This window comes from Vidua macroura, chromosome 2 (genome assembly GCF_024509145.1).
Source record: "Vidua macroura isolate BioBank_ID:100142 chromosome 2, ASM2450914v1, whole genome shotgun sequence".
In the NCBI taxonomy this organism is placed as follows: Eukaryota; Metazoa; Chordata; class Aves; order Passeriformes; family Viduidae; genus Vidua; species Vidua macroura.
The window spans coordinates 73,349,707-73,365,213 of NC_071572.1; positions in this window are offsets into that span (position 1 = coordinate 73,349,707).

Consider the following 15,507-nt stretch of genomic DNA (forward strand, 5'->3'; position numbering starts at 1 on the left):
CCCATTTTAAACTATCTTGTGAGAATGCTGTATCCCCAGCACTAGCCAAACTAACTGTTCTGGATTCTGCAAGTCTCCCCCAACACTACAAAAGCTTTTTCCTCTGCCTAGGATACACTTCTCCACTCCCAGCTTTCTACAAAGTCTCCATGGCAAGCTAAGGAAATCTAAATGACCAATTTTCATTGTTGTTTTCTTCATCATGCACCTCCCTTCTATTTTTTTTCCTTTATTTAGTTTGAGTGAGGTCTTTTTCAAAGAAAAGCATGAGCTTACTTGTTTAGTCCAATGGAAGTATCTTTACTTTGGCGGAAAATGACACAGGAAAGTCTCTTCATCTTGTGGAGAAAAGACAGCCCTTCCTGTCATGTCCAAGGGGCTGCTCCTGCAGCAGACAAATGTCATTGGAACAAGAGGCAGACAGAGACTTGCACAAAGAGGATTTTGGAGTGTACAACCAGAATAAGGTCAAGAACATGTGCTCCTTTTCTGAGAACATCCTACTGTCAATGGAGGATCGAGTCTCTCTCTAACAGCCACCTAGGTGAGGGCTGCCCATACGCCAGCGTGACTCTGCATCTACTTCCCGTTAGGGGAAGAGCATTTCAGACTTCGCTCAGCACTCGTCATGAGCCTCGTCTCCTGTTTTGCCAGGAGAAGGAGGGGGCAGGGAGAGCAGCGTGGCCGTGCCGCACCGTGTCAGCCAGATGTGCACGGTGTAGCAGGCAGTGCTGGCTGCACAGAACTGAGGCAGGGGAGAGACAGAGAAGATTGGGGGTTGCTCAGCCCCCTGGAAATCAGAACGGCTGATCTCTATCTCTGTGTGCTTCGCTGGTTTGTTTGCTTTAAAAAACATCACATACTTGGTACTGACACCTATAGCTAAGGTTACTCGATATTTTCCATCACAAGTCTGTTTTCAGTTACTCAGAACTTTGCCAGACATCAGATAGTCAGATTCGAATTTTCCATGTTTATTTTCACTTTTTTTTTTCTGAAGATGGAGGCACTTAGTAAGGCGTAAAAAACAAATGCTATTTTGCAATTATAAAAATTTGACTTTGACACCAGTCTTTTAACATAGAATTATGTATATAATGAATAACAAAAGCTGCAAGCAACACACGAAAGTTAAGAATGTTTATTAGTTATCATTTTTAAGTTCTCATTTCCCTAAAGTGCCTTAGAGATGCCCTGATCCCCTCCTCTCTTCATGAAACAAATAGTTGGGTCCAGCTAGGGAAGGAACCAGTGGTCTCAAAGGGGCTGCAACAACAACCCACTGGTTTGAGCTGCCTGGACTGCAGTTCTCCCATACCTATTTTTGCCTCCTGTATCAAAGCTGGTGCATGCTGGCAAAAATCACTAACACCGACACACATCTCTTGAGCTCATTTAGCAGAAATACTGAAAAAACAGGCTGGGACAGAACTCTCCTTCATCTCCTACCTCCAGCTGGATCTGGGAGAGGTGTTTCCAGCGCTGCACCCAGCAACAACTGTGCTCCAGGGAACACTGCTAATTAGCCTGGAGGTTGCATTCCCCATTTGGCTGGGTGAGAACACCACTGCTGCTGAGCAGAGCTGATGGACTCGGGTTGGCTGGAGAGGGGGGGAGTCAAATCTCGATGGTGATACTTACTAAGTCACCATGGGCTCCAAACCGGGCAGGGGTTTGCAGAGATGCCACAGGCACACACGTCTGGAGGAGGTTTTCTCTCATCTGGGCAAGAACCAGACCAGGTACTCTGGGGCTGTGCCCCCGGTGCAGAAAGCAAGGATCACATGTAGTCTGGGATGGACCGTACAGGGACACGTCTTGCTTTGTGCCAGCCCTGTGCACATTTCTTGAACTTCGAAGTCAGAGCTTTGTGACACTTGGACTTAGACGGCAAGTTTTTTCTTCCTAAAAACGATACGCTTGGGACTAATGTACAAATGAGACGCTGAGATGCTCCACAGCCCCAGTTTGAACGGCTGAGGGTTTTTTCCCTCCCTCAACTACGTTGGGGTCAGAATTTGCTTGCGAGGGCAAGCAGGAGCCCGCAGCCTCGCCATGCTGGGGACCCGGCCGAGGGTTCCTACGGAGCCCACGTGCAGTTGGCAGCCACGAGCCCGCCCCGGCTTGTGCCCCGTGCCCGGCGCATCCCCGCGTTCCCATCCTCCCGCCGCGCTGCCCCGGGGGGCGGCGGGGCCCGCGCGGCCCCACCCCGCATCCCATAATAGTTCACAAAGGCGACTCCATCCCATAATAGCCACCCACGGGAAACACACCATGGCAACCACCCCCCCACCCCACCCCCGCGCCATCCCATAATACCCTGCCGGCTTTATTGGTCCCGACTGAGGAGGGCAGGGGGGGCCGGGGCCGGACGGGGGCACCGCGGGGAGGTCCCGGCGGGCACCGCCAGGAAGCCTGGCTGGGGCTGCAGCCTCCCCCCGGCATCCCGCAGCACCCCCCCCTCCTCCTTCCTGCTACATCCCATAATACTTCCCAGGGAGGCAGCCCCGCTGTAAGGTAGAGCCATCCCATAATAGTGGCCCGGTCACACCGCGCTGGGAATGGTGCCATCCCATAATACTCTCGCCCCACGCCGGCTGCGGCGGGCCCTGCCATCCCATAATAGCCGCCCGCTTCCCCCCCCCCCCCCCCCCGCTCCTTGTGGGGCATCCTCCTCATCCCATAATACTCCCCCCGGCGGCACGAGCGCCCGCCATCCCATAATATGCCCTGCCACCCACCTGCCCCCCTCCGGTCGCGGGAGGCCTCGCCATCCCATAATAGTCGCGGTTCGCCCTTCCCCCTCCCGCAGAAGGGCTCGCCATCCCATAATACTCGCCGCTTGCCATCCCGCAAAGCCGCGGCTGAGGCCTGACCCCGTGGGCCAGACCTCGCCTGCCCCGCTCGGCCCGGCCCGGCCCGGCCCCCCGCACCCCTGCACCTCCCCTCTCCTGTCTGCCCCCGCTGCCGCCGCCGCGCTGCCTCGCCCCAGCCTCGCCGCTGTGCTCCTCTTTGGCTTCCCCCTCACCTGGCAGCCCAGCTGCTGCCGCCGCCTTGGCCACGCACCTTCCCAGAGCCTTGTCCTGGGTGCCCCCAGCCCATGCTGGGCCCCTCGCCGTGGTGCCTTCCCCACTCAGTCCTCGGTGTCCACCCCCTGCCCAGGCACTGCCCGCTGGCCCGGCCACCATTGAGTCAGCAGAAAAGCACAAAGCTGGAGCAAGTGCCGTGCTGTGCCATGGTGCCCATGACACGGCGGGTGCGTGTCTGGTTTGGACGGAGCCCCTGCTGCCTGGAGGCCCGGAGCAGCGCTGGCATGGCCTTTGTGACCACTGAGCCCTGACCTAGTTTGCCAGGTGCTGTGCTGCTGTTAGAAAGGCCTCCTGCTCCTTGCCTGCAGCCACGGTGTGCCACATTGGGGTCGGCTCGCTATCCACTCACATCCGCATTATCACGCGTCTGGTATGGAAGATAACTCCACGTCTTGCCATCCGCTCATATTGAGTGTATTTGTTTTACTTCCAAAGGCAGTTTTTACCACTGTCTTTGGGTTTTGCTTTCAGCCCCATGCGTGCTTTTGTGCCCCAACTGGATTTATGGGCTGCAGGGAGTGTTTCTGAGCTGCTCTGTTGTTCTCCTGGGTTATTTCACTACCTGCCATTAAAAGTACAGCTCAGCACTTGCAACGTTTACTTCTTGTTAAAGCCAGCACATGTGTCCTGATATCTAAGAGAAGAAAAGGAAGTGTTAAGCCCCAGAAGCTGAAATAATGGCATGTAAAAGGCTGATATGTAGAAAAGAACCAAAAAACGGTAATTCCCTGTACTCTGAACGGAAGCTACAAAATTATAGACTTGGTGGATTAAAAGGTGGGCTGGGAAGTAGTAATGCACGGTGACAAGAGAGTGAGGTGTTGCCTTGTTGGATGGGGTGCAGTAAAGATGCCTGCATCCCTTCAGTCAGATCCTGGCAGAACATTCAAAGGAATGAGGTCTTAGAGCAGCAGCAGCAGCAAGTTCGGATGCTGCTGCAGGGAAAGGCGGGAAGCATACTCTTTTCCCTGTGAGAAACCCATGGCTGCTGCTGGTTCTAGTGGGGAAGGTGCTCCATCGGGCCTCAACCTGGTGAAACCAGAGAAGGGGTCTGCCAGGAGCACGCCAGTGGCTGCGTGCCCACCGGCGGCCCCAGCGGTGGCCACCGGCACCGGCAGTACTGGTGAGGTGTGGTCCTTTTGTCTGTTGGCTTTCCGGCAGCAAATGCAGGAGCCCCCTTTGCAAACTCTGTGTTTTACAGGGAGTCCCCCTGTGGCAGATCTGTTTTACAGAGAAAGCGTCTGCAGGGGAGCATGAGGCGGTCGAGGATGGAGTCTGCAAATTGCTGCCTATTTTATTCTGCCTGTCATACGTTTTGTTTGCAGATGATTCTCTGGCATCTGTGAGAAACAAGCGAGCAAACACACGCAGCACTCCATTGTCTCAGAGAGGGAGCTCTGGACTTGGAGAATGGAAGCCCTGAGTCCTTCTGATAATTCTTCCCACTCACTTTTTTTAGGGTTTCTGTGCATTTGGGCATCTATTAAGCTGGTCTCCAGCCTGCCTCCTTGGGAAGATACCTGTTTTTTCCTTCTTTTACTTAGAGAGTAGCTGAAGGGCCAAGTGAGGTCGTGCCAGTTTGAGCTAACATAGTTAAACTGGCAAACTGCTAGTTTGCAGTGGATGGTCCTGCTGTGGATACCACAGCATTTGTTGTGATGTATTTAAAGCAACTTAACATCTGTTTAGTAAAACATCAAGAATGTCTAATGCAGAGGACAAACTTAAACTGCTCCAAGCCTTGCTTTTAATTCGATAAATATGTGGATTTATCTTGCTTGGTGGAAATCCATCACAGTTTGGGTGCTCCTGTCCCCTGGCTGTTCACTACTGACCTCCTGCAGTAGATGTTGCTCTTTTCTTGGCTCTGGCAACAGAGCAGATGTGCCTGCTCAGTGCCTGCTGCAGTGGCAAGTCCAGCTTTTCATGGCACAACAGCTGCAGGAGGAGGGCTGAGCTAAGAGATCTGTTCTGACTGCAGTGGCCGTGTACAGACCCTGCTGGAGCATCCCACTTGTCAGGGCCTGCCTGCCCTGCCAGCAGCCATTTCCTCCTCTCCTCCAGTTCTCCTCAGCCACCATGTCAGGTCCTGTACCGTGCAGCCTTTCCCGTCTTGCACCTCTCACAGGCAGGCAGGGTGACTGCTGCTGCCGGGCTGCTGCCCCAGGGAGCAGGAGCCATATTTCTGCAGGAGCGAGAGTTGCCACCCAGCGTCTGTGAGCTGCAGGCAGGCACAGGAACAGCATTAGTGTCCCGGGCAGCGAGCCATGCCAGCCTGCAGGCTCTCAGTTTGATTGCACTCAGTGAACAGGTGCCTCATCCTTTAAGAATATACCAGATTGAATTATACCACTTCAAAATGTTCTGACTTAGGTGAGGCTTTGAACATGTCCACATTAGCTGTTGTTTATGGAGGTGTGACAAGACTGTTTTTAAATTGATTGATTTACATTAGTGACCAAGCACATTATGAAAAGCTCTTGCTTTTGCGTTTGACCTTCTCTCTTTCCACAGAAATATTTTAGGCTTTGTGTGTGAATTCGTTTCCAGCTATCAGGCTTCATTTCCCCATCTGCCTCACAATTCAGACAAAGCTTCTGAGAAGCCCTGATCTATAGCAAAGCAAGTCCTGTATTCCTGCCTTATTCTGAAGCTGTTAGGGACAGCAGTGTGATTGATCCCAGAGTGGCAAGTTCAAAGTGCAGGTTTTAGCAAGGAGAAATTTACCAGCAGAGGTGGAATTAGACTGACTGGGCATTCCCACTGTAAACCATTCAGTTACTTGTAATTTTTATGGTTGGAGCTGAAATTTTCCATTCTGGCTGTCTGCCTACATCTGATTTTTTTTACAATTTTTGTTTTCTTTTTAAATATGGCTTCAGCCTGTACATGAAATCTACTGAGGGAGAAATAAAAAAAGGCAGAGCAAAACATTTTGGGTTTGAGTGTTAAAGTGTACATTAAAAAGAACAGTCTTTTGCCCAACTGCTTTGGAGGAGGAAGCTGAAATCTATGAAGGAGAGCTGTCTTTACGTCAGAGCTACACTACTCACTATCCCCATAGAAATCCATGCCAAATTTTGATCAATGATAAGCCTTTAAAAAAAAAAGATCCATTTCACACATGCTCTTCAGGGACATTTGTGATTTTCCCTGTGTAGTTCTTCCAAGATCTGCTCTCAACACTGTCTCACAAAGGTGGGATAAGGTTGTGTGAGTGCCAGCCATCTTGTGTAAGGACCCAACTGCTGATGACTGCTCTGGGCCAGGCAGGGGGAAGGAGGAGCAGCTGAGTGAAAGGAGAACAGCAAGTCCCTTGGGGAAGGGAAACACGGAGAATAGATGAGGGCCAGGAGCTTTATGACACTAAGTCTGTTGTGAGGATAAAGACAGAAGTTACTGGAAAACAAAGGGATGGAAGTGACAGAAAAGAACCTCGACTGGCTGAATAATGTGACTAGATGGAAAATCAGAGTACATGGGATTATAAAAGTCAAGAGTAATTGCTGTAGTGGAAGCAGGGCCTAGGGAGAGGGAAGACTATCTGAAAAAGCAAGCAGCTAGTCTTGGAAGCTGTGGAAAGAGCAGCAGTATTGGAGCCAGAGAAACGAGGAGAAAAAGAGGAGCTAAACATGGTAGGAGGGGTATAACAACCCTGGATGTGGAGATAGGAAAGAACAAGCTGTGCCAGACTCATTAAGGAACCAAAGAGCAGGAAGAGCATTCAGATAACCGAACAAGGAGACTTGAGGCAGGGGGGTGGGCAAAGAGCTGGCCAAACAAGCACTGTTGTCCATCTTGTTCTAGGGGCACAAGCAAACCTTTAGGTTCCTGCGTCTCCTCATTGTTGAGTCATGATTCAGGAATCTTGGGGCTGGCAGCACTTCTATCCTGAAATGTTAAAGGAAAGAAAAAGAATAAAAAGTATGACAGAGGGGATTCTACAACAGCTTCTGAGCTGTCATTCTCCACATGAAAAACCACAAATCAGTTAGTCCTAAAAAAGATCTGATTCCTTCACCATCCCATATATGACATTCTGAGACCATCTTAGGGGCAAAAGAGCATCCCCCCTGGTCCCCATATCCTCATTTGCTCCCTTTCCAGACTCCTTGGTAATGTCACAGAGACTGGACCAAATGAATGAGGACTGTCTATTTTAAAGCCTGTGCCTAACAAATCCTAGCGCTTTCGTGTGGTTTTTTTTTTTTTTGTGTGTGTGTGTGTGTTTTTTGTTGTGTTTTTTTTTTTTTTTTTTTTTTTTTTTTTTTTTTTTTTGAGGAGGGGTTGAGTAAGCAGACCTGATAGAAAGCTCTTTATATATAAAAGGGATAAGGTGCTCCCAGCATCTGTGCTCTCCCTTTCTACCTTTTCCTAATTTTCCTAATTCCTATGTGCTCTGCTCACTTCCACTTAAAGTTTCCATACCTGGCCTTCACACTTGCTTGCTGCCCAGGCTGTAGGGGGTTTCACCAGAACAGCTGATGGGCAGGAGACAGGGACGCCAGATCTGGATGTGGTCCATCCAAAATTTGTTGAAGGCTGTGTGATTCTTCTCCTTTACCCATCGTTTTCAAAATCTGTGAAGCCACAGAGGGTGAAGTGGGACAGGCTGAGAATGACTGAGCCCTATGAGGTGTGCTATTCCCAGACGTTTGTCTGTCTCTACAACACCTGGTACGTTTGCTGACAGATGCAGTCACCTCAACATGAAGCAGAAACAAGAATGACATTAAGAAACTTCCCAGAACAGCACACAGGGACAATGTCAGATGTTAAAGTTGCTCTTCAAGTCTTGTGTTACCATATTTTTAAAAACAATTCTTTAGTCAACAGCCAAATATACTACACCGGATACCCAAAACAAGGACATTGCACCTTACCAACAAAGTTTCCAGTTTACCCTGCCCTAGTTGCATGTGCAGGCAAGTGGAATCTCTCTTTTTGTAATTTGACCCCTTTTATGGATGCTCAAGATTTTTTCTTCCCCTTTCCCTGTCCCTCCCCTCTTCCCCGCCTCCTCTCCCCCTGGAGAAGCTGTGGGAACAACAAAATATAAGAAAGAGATGCTGACTTTCCTTGACCAGCTTTCTCTTCAAAATTATACCCTGGAAATAGTTCCCTAGTCTGTCTGGGAAAGGAACTTGAGATGGATTTGATGCAGACTTGGTGCAGGACAACGAGTATCAACTGCACTCGGGAGCTACACAGGATCAGCAAGCTGTAAGCTCCAAATGGCTGCAGGTTCAGACACAAGCAAGGCCCCAGCAGCTTCCAAAAGCATCCATCACTGTGGCATGAGTCCAAGGAGATGAGACAAAAGGCCTTCTGGACATTTGCCGTGGTATCCAAGCACAGAGCCTGTGCTATGAAGACCCTGTGTTCTTGGTAGGGTCACTGTGCTGTTGATTTCTCAAAATACTCCTCTGGTAAAGAGCACAAGCATCTTCTCCAATAGATCTAAGAGCCTTTCCTACTTCTTTCAGGCTTTGTTGCAGCTTGATGTCTCATAGGCAGCCTTGGAAATTTGAAACATAAAGCAGGACAACTACCCTCTGCAGCGCTCTGCTGCTTCCAGGAGCTTGGCATGGGGAAGAGCTGTCTGTCAGACTCCAAAATCCACACCCACTACCCTGCTCACCCTGACAGGCAGGAAAAGCAGTACAAAGCTCAGGCAGATCAAACCATCAGCACTGAGGAAGTTATTTTTCAGGATCACTGATGCCACCCCTGTGCTAAACACAAGCCAGTAGGAAACACTATTTTCTTAAATTATTTTTTATTTTCTTAAGTTGGTGAAGGCTACCCCCTATAGAGGGCTACAGAAGTCAACTCAAGGACAGAAATAAAAGTGATGAAAAAGGCAGCCACAATCAGCTTCATCCCATGTTTTGGTGTCCTTGGGAAATTGCTCTCTCAGCTGAATTACAATTTTGGTGGAGAGTCCCTCAGGTTTTTTCAAGAGTAGTTTTTCTTAGTACTTTCAGATTGCATGTCCAGAAAATGGCATGGAGGGAACAGAGAGCTCAGGGTCAGGTTGGAAGAAAGTGAAACAGAGAATTTTATCTATGACAGGGCCCTCCAAACCTTCAAAAATAGTTCAAGTGATGAGCCTGACCATTTCCCTTTGAAGCATTGATGTCACCCTGCCTGTGGCAATGATCCACTTACCAGACTGACGATATATTGCTACTGGCAGTTACTCTGAAACTAAAGTCAATAAATACCATTTCTAAATTAAGTAGCTGGAGAATTTAACTATTGCTTCTCCTGTATTTAATTCTTCCTTGTTCAGTAAGTCACAGTGTCTCACCCATTGCCATAACTTTCCCTCACCATTAGAAAGTACAAAGTGCAGAATGACACAATGGCCTATGTCACTTTTTGTCTGCCTTACCTTTTTACTTTCTAAATTTCTCAGTCACATTACCTCTGACTAAGATGACATTTTCCCCTTGATTACAGTTAAGGGCTCTTTCACTAGGTAATAAACTTCATGTAACCAGCCACCAGATTCACTGATGTTTTTCTGTCACTGTGTTTCTTCCCGAATAATTCCCCACATCACTTCCCTCCTCTGGAGGCAGGTCTTTTTGGTGCACCAAATGTGCTCCTTGGTGGTTCAGGTTACATTCTAGATGTGTAAATATGGTTACATTCCAAATGTGTAAACCTGGTCAAGGAGACAACCTCCGGCCAACAACAAATGCCTTGCCACCCTTTGCAACATGACTCCAAACAAGATGGCCTGTGGCAGTGCAGGTCCTTTCACTGCCTAGAAATTGTCACCAATAATTTTGGCAAGTGCTAATGAGGCATCGTTACTGCAAAATACCTCCCACACATTTCCCAGTTGTAGGTCTCCCATAGCATGTGTGCCATGCCACCCCCCAGTTCCATATCCTGGGCATACGGTGCTGCTTTCAGCAGCTGTACTGCAGGGACTGCTGTCCCTCAGCTGTAGCAGCATGTTTCCCCAACACTTCTCTCTCTCGCTTTTTTTTTAACCTCCCTGTCGCCTCTGAATAGGCTGTAACTGGGGACTCAAGCACGCTGAAATTATGCAAATCGTCCCATCGGGTTTTTTGTAATGCTAATTATATCAAATGCATGCTCATCAATGAGAATGTCTAATTCCCCTTGCTCATTATCTAGATGTCGCACACTGATATAGAAGCATTTGAAAAAATTAATCTCCTCATAACACAGTGTTTGTGAACCCCTTGCCACCACCTTCACAGCTCCTGCCTTTGCCCCAGGACCCCCAGGTGATACTGGGCACAAACACATGCACCAAATTGTCCCCAAAACCACCACTCCTTTGCTCCTTCCTATAGAGGAAGGAAGCCTTATCATGAGGCTTTGGTGTTTGATTCACAGAATTGCTTAGGTCTTGTATTTGTGACTTAAATCAACAGGAGTGGCAGGATGGATATGTGCTATGTAGCACTCCAGAAGGCGGCATCCAAAGTAGTTCAGAACATACATCTTAGCTACTGAGTTTCCTGCCTATAAAATAGTAATAATACCTTATCAGCTAATGGGCCTCCTGAGAATGATATTAATTCAAATTTATGAAGCCATTGGATCTAGGGATGGTAAATACTACAGAAAAGCAGATCAGGAGCCCTGTTTGCAGAATGGAGTTCACTTGTGTGTAGTAGATAGCTGATGGATTTGTATACAGCATAGAAAAAACCAAAAAACGGGGGAATAAAGGCCACTTTTTTTTTCTGTCTGTGACCGATGTTCTTCCTACATGGCGAACAAAGAAGGGACATCGAGGGGAAAACAATCTGTCATTGTGTAACGAAGGACAACCCTGGCACCTATGCACAAGGAGTCCACGAGGAGAAAAGTAAGTCTGGCATTTCTCGACTCAAAGCGCAGGGCTGCGACACCTTCTGTGGGGATGTGCTTTCATTTATCGAAAAGCTCCCTAAATGTGTGAGTTCAACGTTTGCCAGGTTCTGATCAGGTAAAAACCCTCAGCAAGACCCTGACCCGTGCCACTGGCTAAAATACTTCCAGATGCTTTTGTCTTTCTGCTCTTAACGTCTTACGGGGATGTTATTACCGTGACATCAAAATGAACTGCTTTTCTCCCCTTGCTCCCAGCAAAGAAGCACTCACGCATTTACTTACCCCAGTTTTACAGCTTCTTGCCTTTATTAACATTTTTTTTCTTTACAAATTGCTTTTCTTCCAAAAGCTGAGAGGAGCTGCTTTGCTCCGGTGCATCTCGGAGGGGACTCCCCGGTCCGTCGCGGAGGCTCTGGGGTCCGTGTGCCCGGAGCCCCGTCGGGGGTCCCGCCGGTCCGGCCCGAGGCGCCGCCGGGGGCCGCTGTTGGCCGCGGAGAGCGCGGGGCGGGCGGGGAGCGGGGCGGGAACGGAGCCTCCTCCGGCCGGCTCAGCACCGCCTCCCTTCCCCCTCCCCCCGTCCCCTTTAAATTTTTTTTTTAATTTTTTTTTCCCCACACGGTGTTAGAAAACCTCTTTTATCATCACCTCGAGGTGAAAAGTTTCATTCTCTCTCACTACCCCTTGCCTTTCTTGGGAGAAAAGTTCTTCCTTGTTCTTTCGTATTTCAGGGGCTCAAGTAGAGGAGAGCTGACTGCTGGTGCTTCAGGGACAGCGTATGCAGTGCAGGGAGGTTTCACAGCTAGCATGGGAGCCTTGTCACTGTCTCTGTCAGAAGCAGGTAAAAGCAGTGGCAGCTATGCTTGACTTTAGTATTTGCAGACTCCCAGATAACCTCAAACAAAATCACCAGCATAGCAGGTTCTTCAGTGATATGGCATTATTTCTTCTTATTTTGCTTGGGAGACCTCACTGATCGCTGTCTCGCTGCTCAAGGTGCTGTGCAAACCAAACAACCAAAAAAACCAATCCATGCCTAAAGATCTCTCCCGAGTGTAAGAGCAGAGACAGTGGAAATGTGGGAAACAATAAGCCGGTTTTGGTCAGTAAGATGTACAGCAACATCAGCGCAGTGGCAGCCTGGCCTCTGCCGAGAGGCTGTTAGCACTGCAGAACACACGAGTTTTCAATAAAGGCTTCAAAAGCAACACACAAAATGTGAAGCTTTTGCTGCACTCAGCCACAGGATCAAGGACTCTGCAGCTGAAAGGCAAGCAGGGTATGCAAAGTGTAATCCGAGCAAGAACAACTCCAGGAGGGAAAGATAATGAAAAAATGCCTTGGATGACAGATCAGCATCTAAAACACAAGGTCAGGGAACCATACAATTATTTAGGTTGGAAGGACCTCTGGAGGACATTCGTTTCATCTCCCAGCAATAGGGGGGAGTGGAAGGCAGGGGGTACCTCCCAAGCTCAAAGCAGGCACGGCTGAAGTTGCTCAGGGCATTTGTAATACAAAATACGTGTTTTGTTGTAGGGATACATCTAGTGGTGGGAGGCACACAGCCAGTACACAGTGGAAGGAATAAAAACAGTAATAAAAGCAATTTGAATATAAGGTCTGGCTTGTTCTGGGTCTTCTAAAACATCTTTTCAAGCTGACTCACAGAACTCAGAGTATCAGAGGGTTTCTAGAAAGTATAAAATACATTTTAATATTAATAGCCATGATTAATAGTCATAACAATACTTTTATATATCATTCAAGTAGGGAACCATTTCCAGAAGCATAGGACATATCCATTCTGGAAGTCAAAGGAGTTGAAATCCTAATGTATTTGTACATTTTTGCAGATACTGTCTGATCCATACAGAATAAGTGTTCTGTGCGCCTTTGCCATCTCTCTGACCTTTCACTTGTTTAGTCCTACTCGATCAGGAGACATTTGTTTAATGTTCACATCTGCAAATGACACGAAGTACAGGGAAGTAGTGAATGACACCTTTTACCTCTGACATACTTAACAAGAATACTAATTCAAGAATTATCACAGTAGGATGTAGAGGGTCACCTATACAGGTTGAAAAGACTTTGCTAAGCTTATATTCCCATTTAACTTTCCCTTCTTGAATACCATTGCTTCACGTAGCTCCTGTTGTTCAAAACACAAGCTTTCAAATGGTTCTGTTTTGCATTGTTGGAAACCATCATACCCTAGAACTTTCAGACTTGTTTGTCTGGTTTTTTTTATACACTGATTAAAAAGAAGCCTTAAAGCAAGATAAGGGTGAATGACTCATTTCACTAAAAGACAGCACATACATGTGCTATTCCTTATCACCATGTGATGGAATAAAAAACTCCCGAAGCTTACAAAGCAAAAATGCGGAAGCAGAAACTTAGCTAACACCAATTCTCTCTGTCAAACATGAAAAATATCCCAAATCCCCTCTAGAATCCAAAGCTATTACATTTGACTAGAATCCTCAAAACCAAAACAAAACTAATGCAAGCTGAAAAAGATTGAATACCCAAAGGACAAAACGCAACAGCCCACACTGGGCCCACAACTATTTATATGTAACAATAAAGCAAAGCCTTCAGAAACCCAAAGTCAGGAACTTTTCTGCTGTGTGTGTAACATGACCAGCAGCCCTCTTTATTGTTAAACTGGTTGATGAGATTCATTAAGAGATCAGCTTTGCAGTTATTTATAATTTAGTCAAAATATTTGAGCTAAAATTTTCTCTGCTGGAGGTGGAATGTTTATGAAATGTTCCAGGTAAAAATAGTTCCACTATTTTCAGGAGCGAAGCTACAAGAAAAGATCATGTTTTCTGATGTGCTTTTTGAGAAGTTGTGTGCTGTGGAGGGTACTGTAACTTCAGCAGAAGAGCGGCCTCTTCCGAAGGAGTGGCATCTGCCAGCTGACATTTCATTCATGCTTGGCAAGCTTGCCAAAAGAAGACAGAGCCAGACTCTGCTTGTTGTGGCCCTGAGAAAGCACAACAGCCATGACTTGCAAGAATCCTGGTGAGCATTAAGAAAAGCCTCTCCCCAGGGCATGTTTCAACACTGGTGTGGGTACCTCAGGAAGCTGAGGAATCGCCATCCTTGGAGGTGCTCAGAAGACACCTGGACAAGGCTCTGAGAAACCTGAACTGCCTTGGGGTCCCATGTACATCCTCTTTGCTCCTGCCTTTGGCTGTACAAGCTTGGGGACAGGTCAGAGGCAGTGGAGCTGAGGGCAGCCTCTTGCCTCTGATGACTTTGGGGAGAGTTTCTAGAAAGCTCTGCTGGAGCCTCAGCCAGGACTGACCCCTGCCCCAGGAGATGCTTTTAGTCTGGTGCATTTGCCCTTGGCTCCTGTCTAAGGAGTCTGGCCTGTGCCTGACCATGCAATCTGTGAATCTAGACTCGTGGATAGGCTTTCTGGCTTGACCCAAGACCTGCCTTGTCACAATAGACTTGTCAGGCAATCTCTGGACTGTGGCTCACCGTGGTTCCAGCCTCCAGACCTGATCCTGATGCTGACTTGACTTCTTATTTTGACCTTGGACCTGCCTCATCACCACAAGCTTGTGTGATGGTCTGGATTCTCAGCTGTACCTGGCTATCTGCCTATACCTGCCTTTGTCCCCTTGCTCAGATGCTTTCCCTTACTGGCTAAGCCTCTTCCTCTGCCTGCCTTGTTACATGCCTGGATCTCAGCTCTTATATTCCTTTAGGGAGCTGCCAGCCCTCACTGCCCCCAGCAACCTGCTGTGAGCAGGCAGTCTCGGTAGAGACCTCCAGAGGTCCCTTCCCACCCAAATCTTTCAGTGAACTTATAACAGCACTCTAGCCAAGTTAAAAGGAAAGAAAAAAGTAACTTCTCTGGGCAGGGAAGAAAATATAACTGTAAAGGCATTGCGTTGATGATTAGGTGCATGGTGCATTAGACTAGGGAAAGGAGAAAGGGCCAGAGGGACAGGGACAAGGAAAGGGCTCTAGAAAGCATTAAGGTGGTAGAAAGTTTCAAAATGGACAGCAGTGCATCTGCTGTAATATCACTCCATTATCCCATAAATCCCAGGACAAAAGAGTAGCGGAAGAGATGCACACATCTTTGTTTCCTCTCCAGCTGCACTATGTCACAAAGGATTCATGGCAGTTCTGAGTTTTTAAAATAGGAATGTCTACTGCCCTACGAACCCTCTTCCACCTCTCTCCCTGCATCTCTTGGGCACCATTAAATGTTCTTCATCTGCAAGTGGATTTCAAGGCTGCTCTGCTGGTCATGCAAGGGCTGAGCAAGGGGACAGAGCTGGCTCACACAGGGCGTATGTCTCACAGGCAGGTGGTGATGCAAGGATGTCTCTGTGGAGCGGCTCATCATCTTCTACAGGTCTTCTTGAAGACCTGCTTCTGCAGTCGTCTCTCATAAAAGAGAAGGTCTTCAAGGGAGACTGCAAAAATGGATTTAAAACATGGTATCTCCTAACATCAACCCGTGATATATTACAGTACATTTATTCCCACAGCAGTTGTGAAGTAGGAACTTGAAACCAGATTT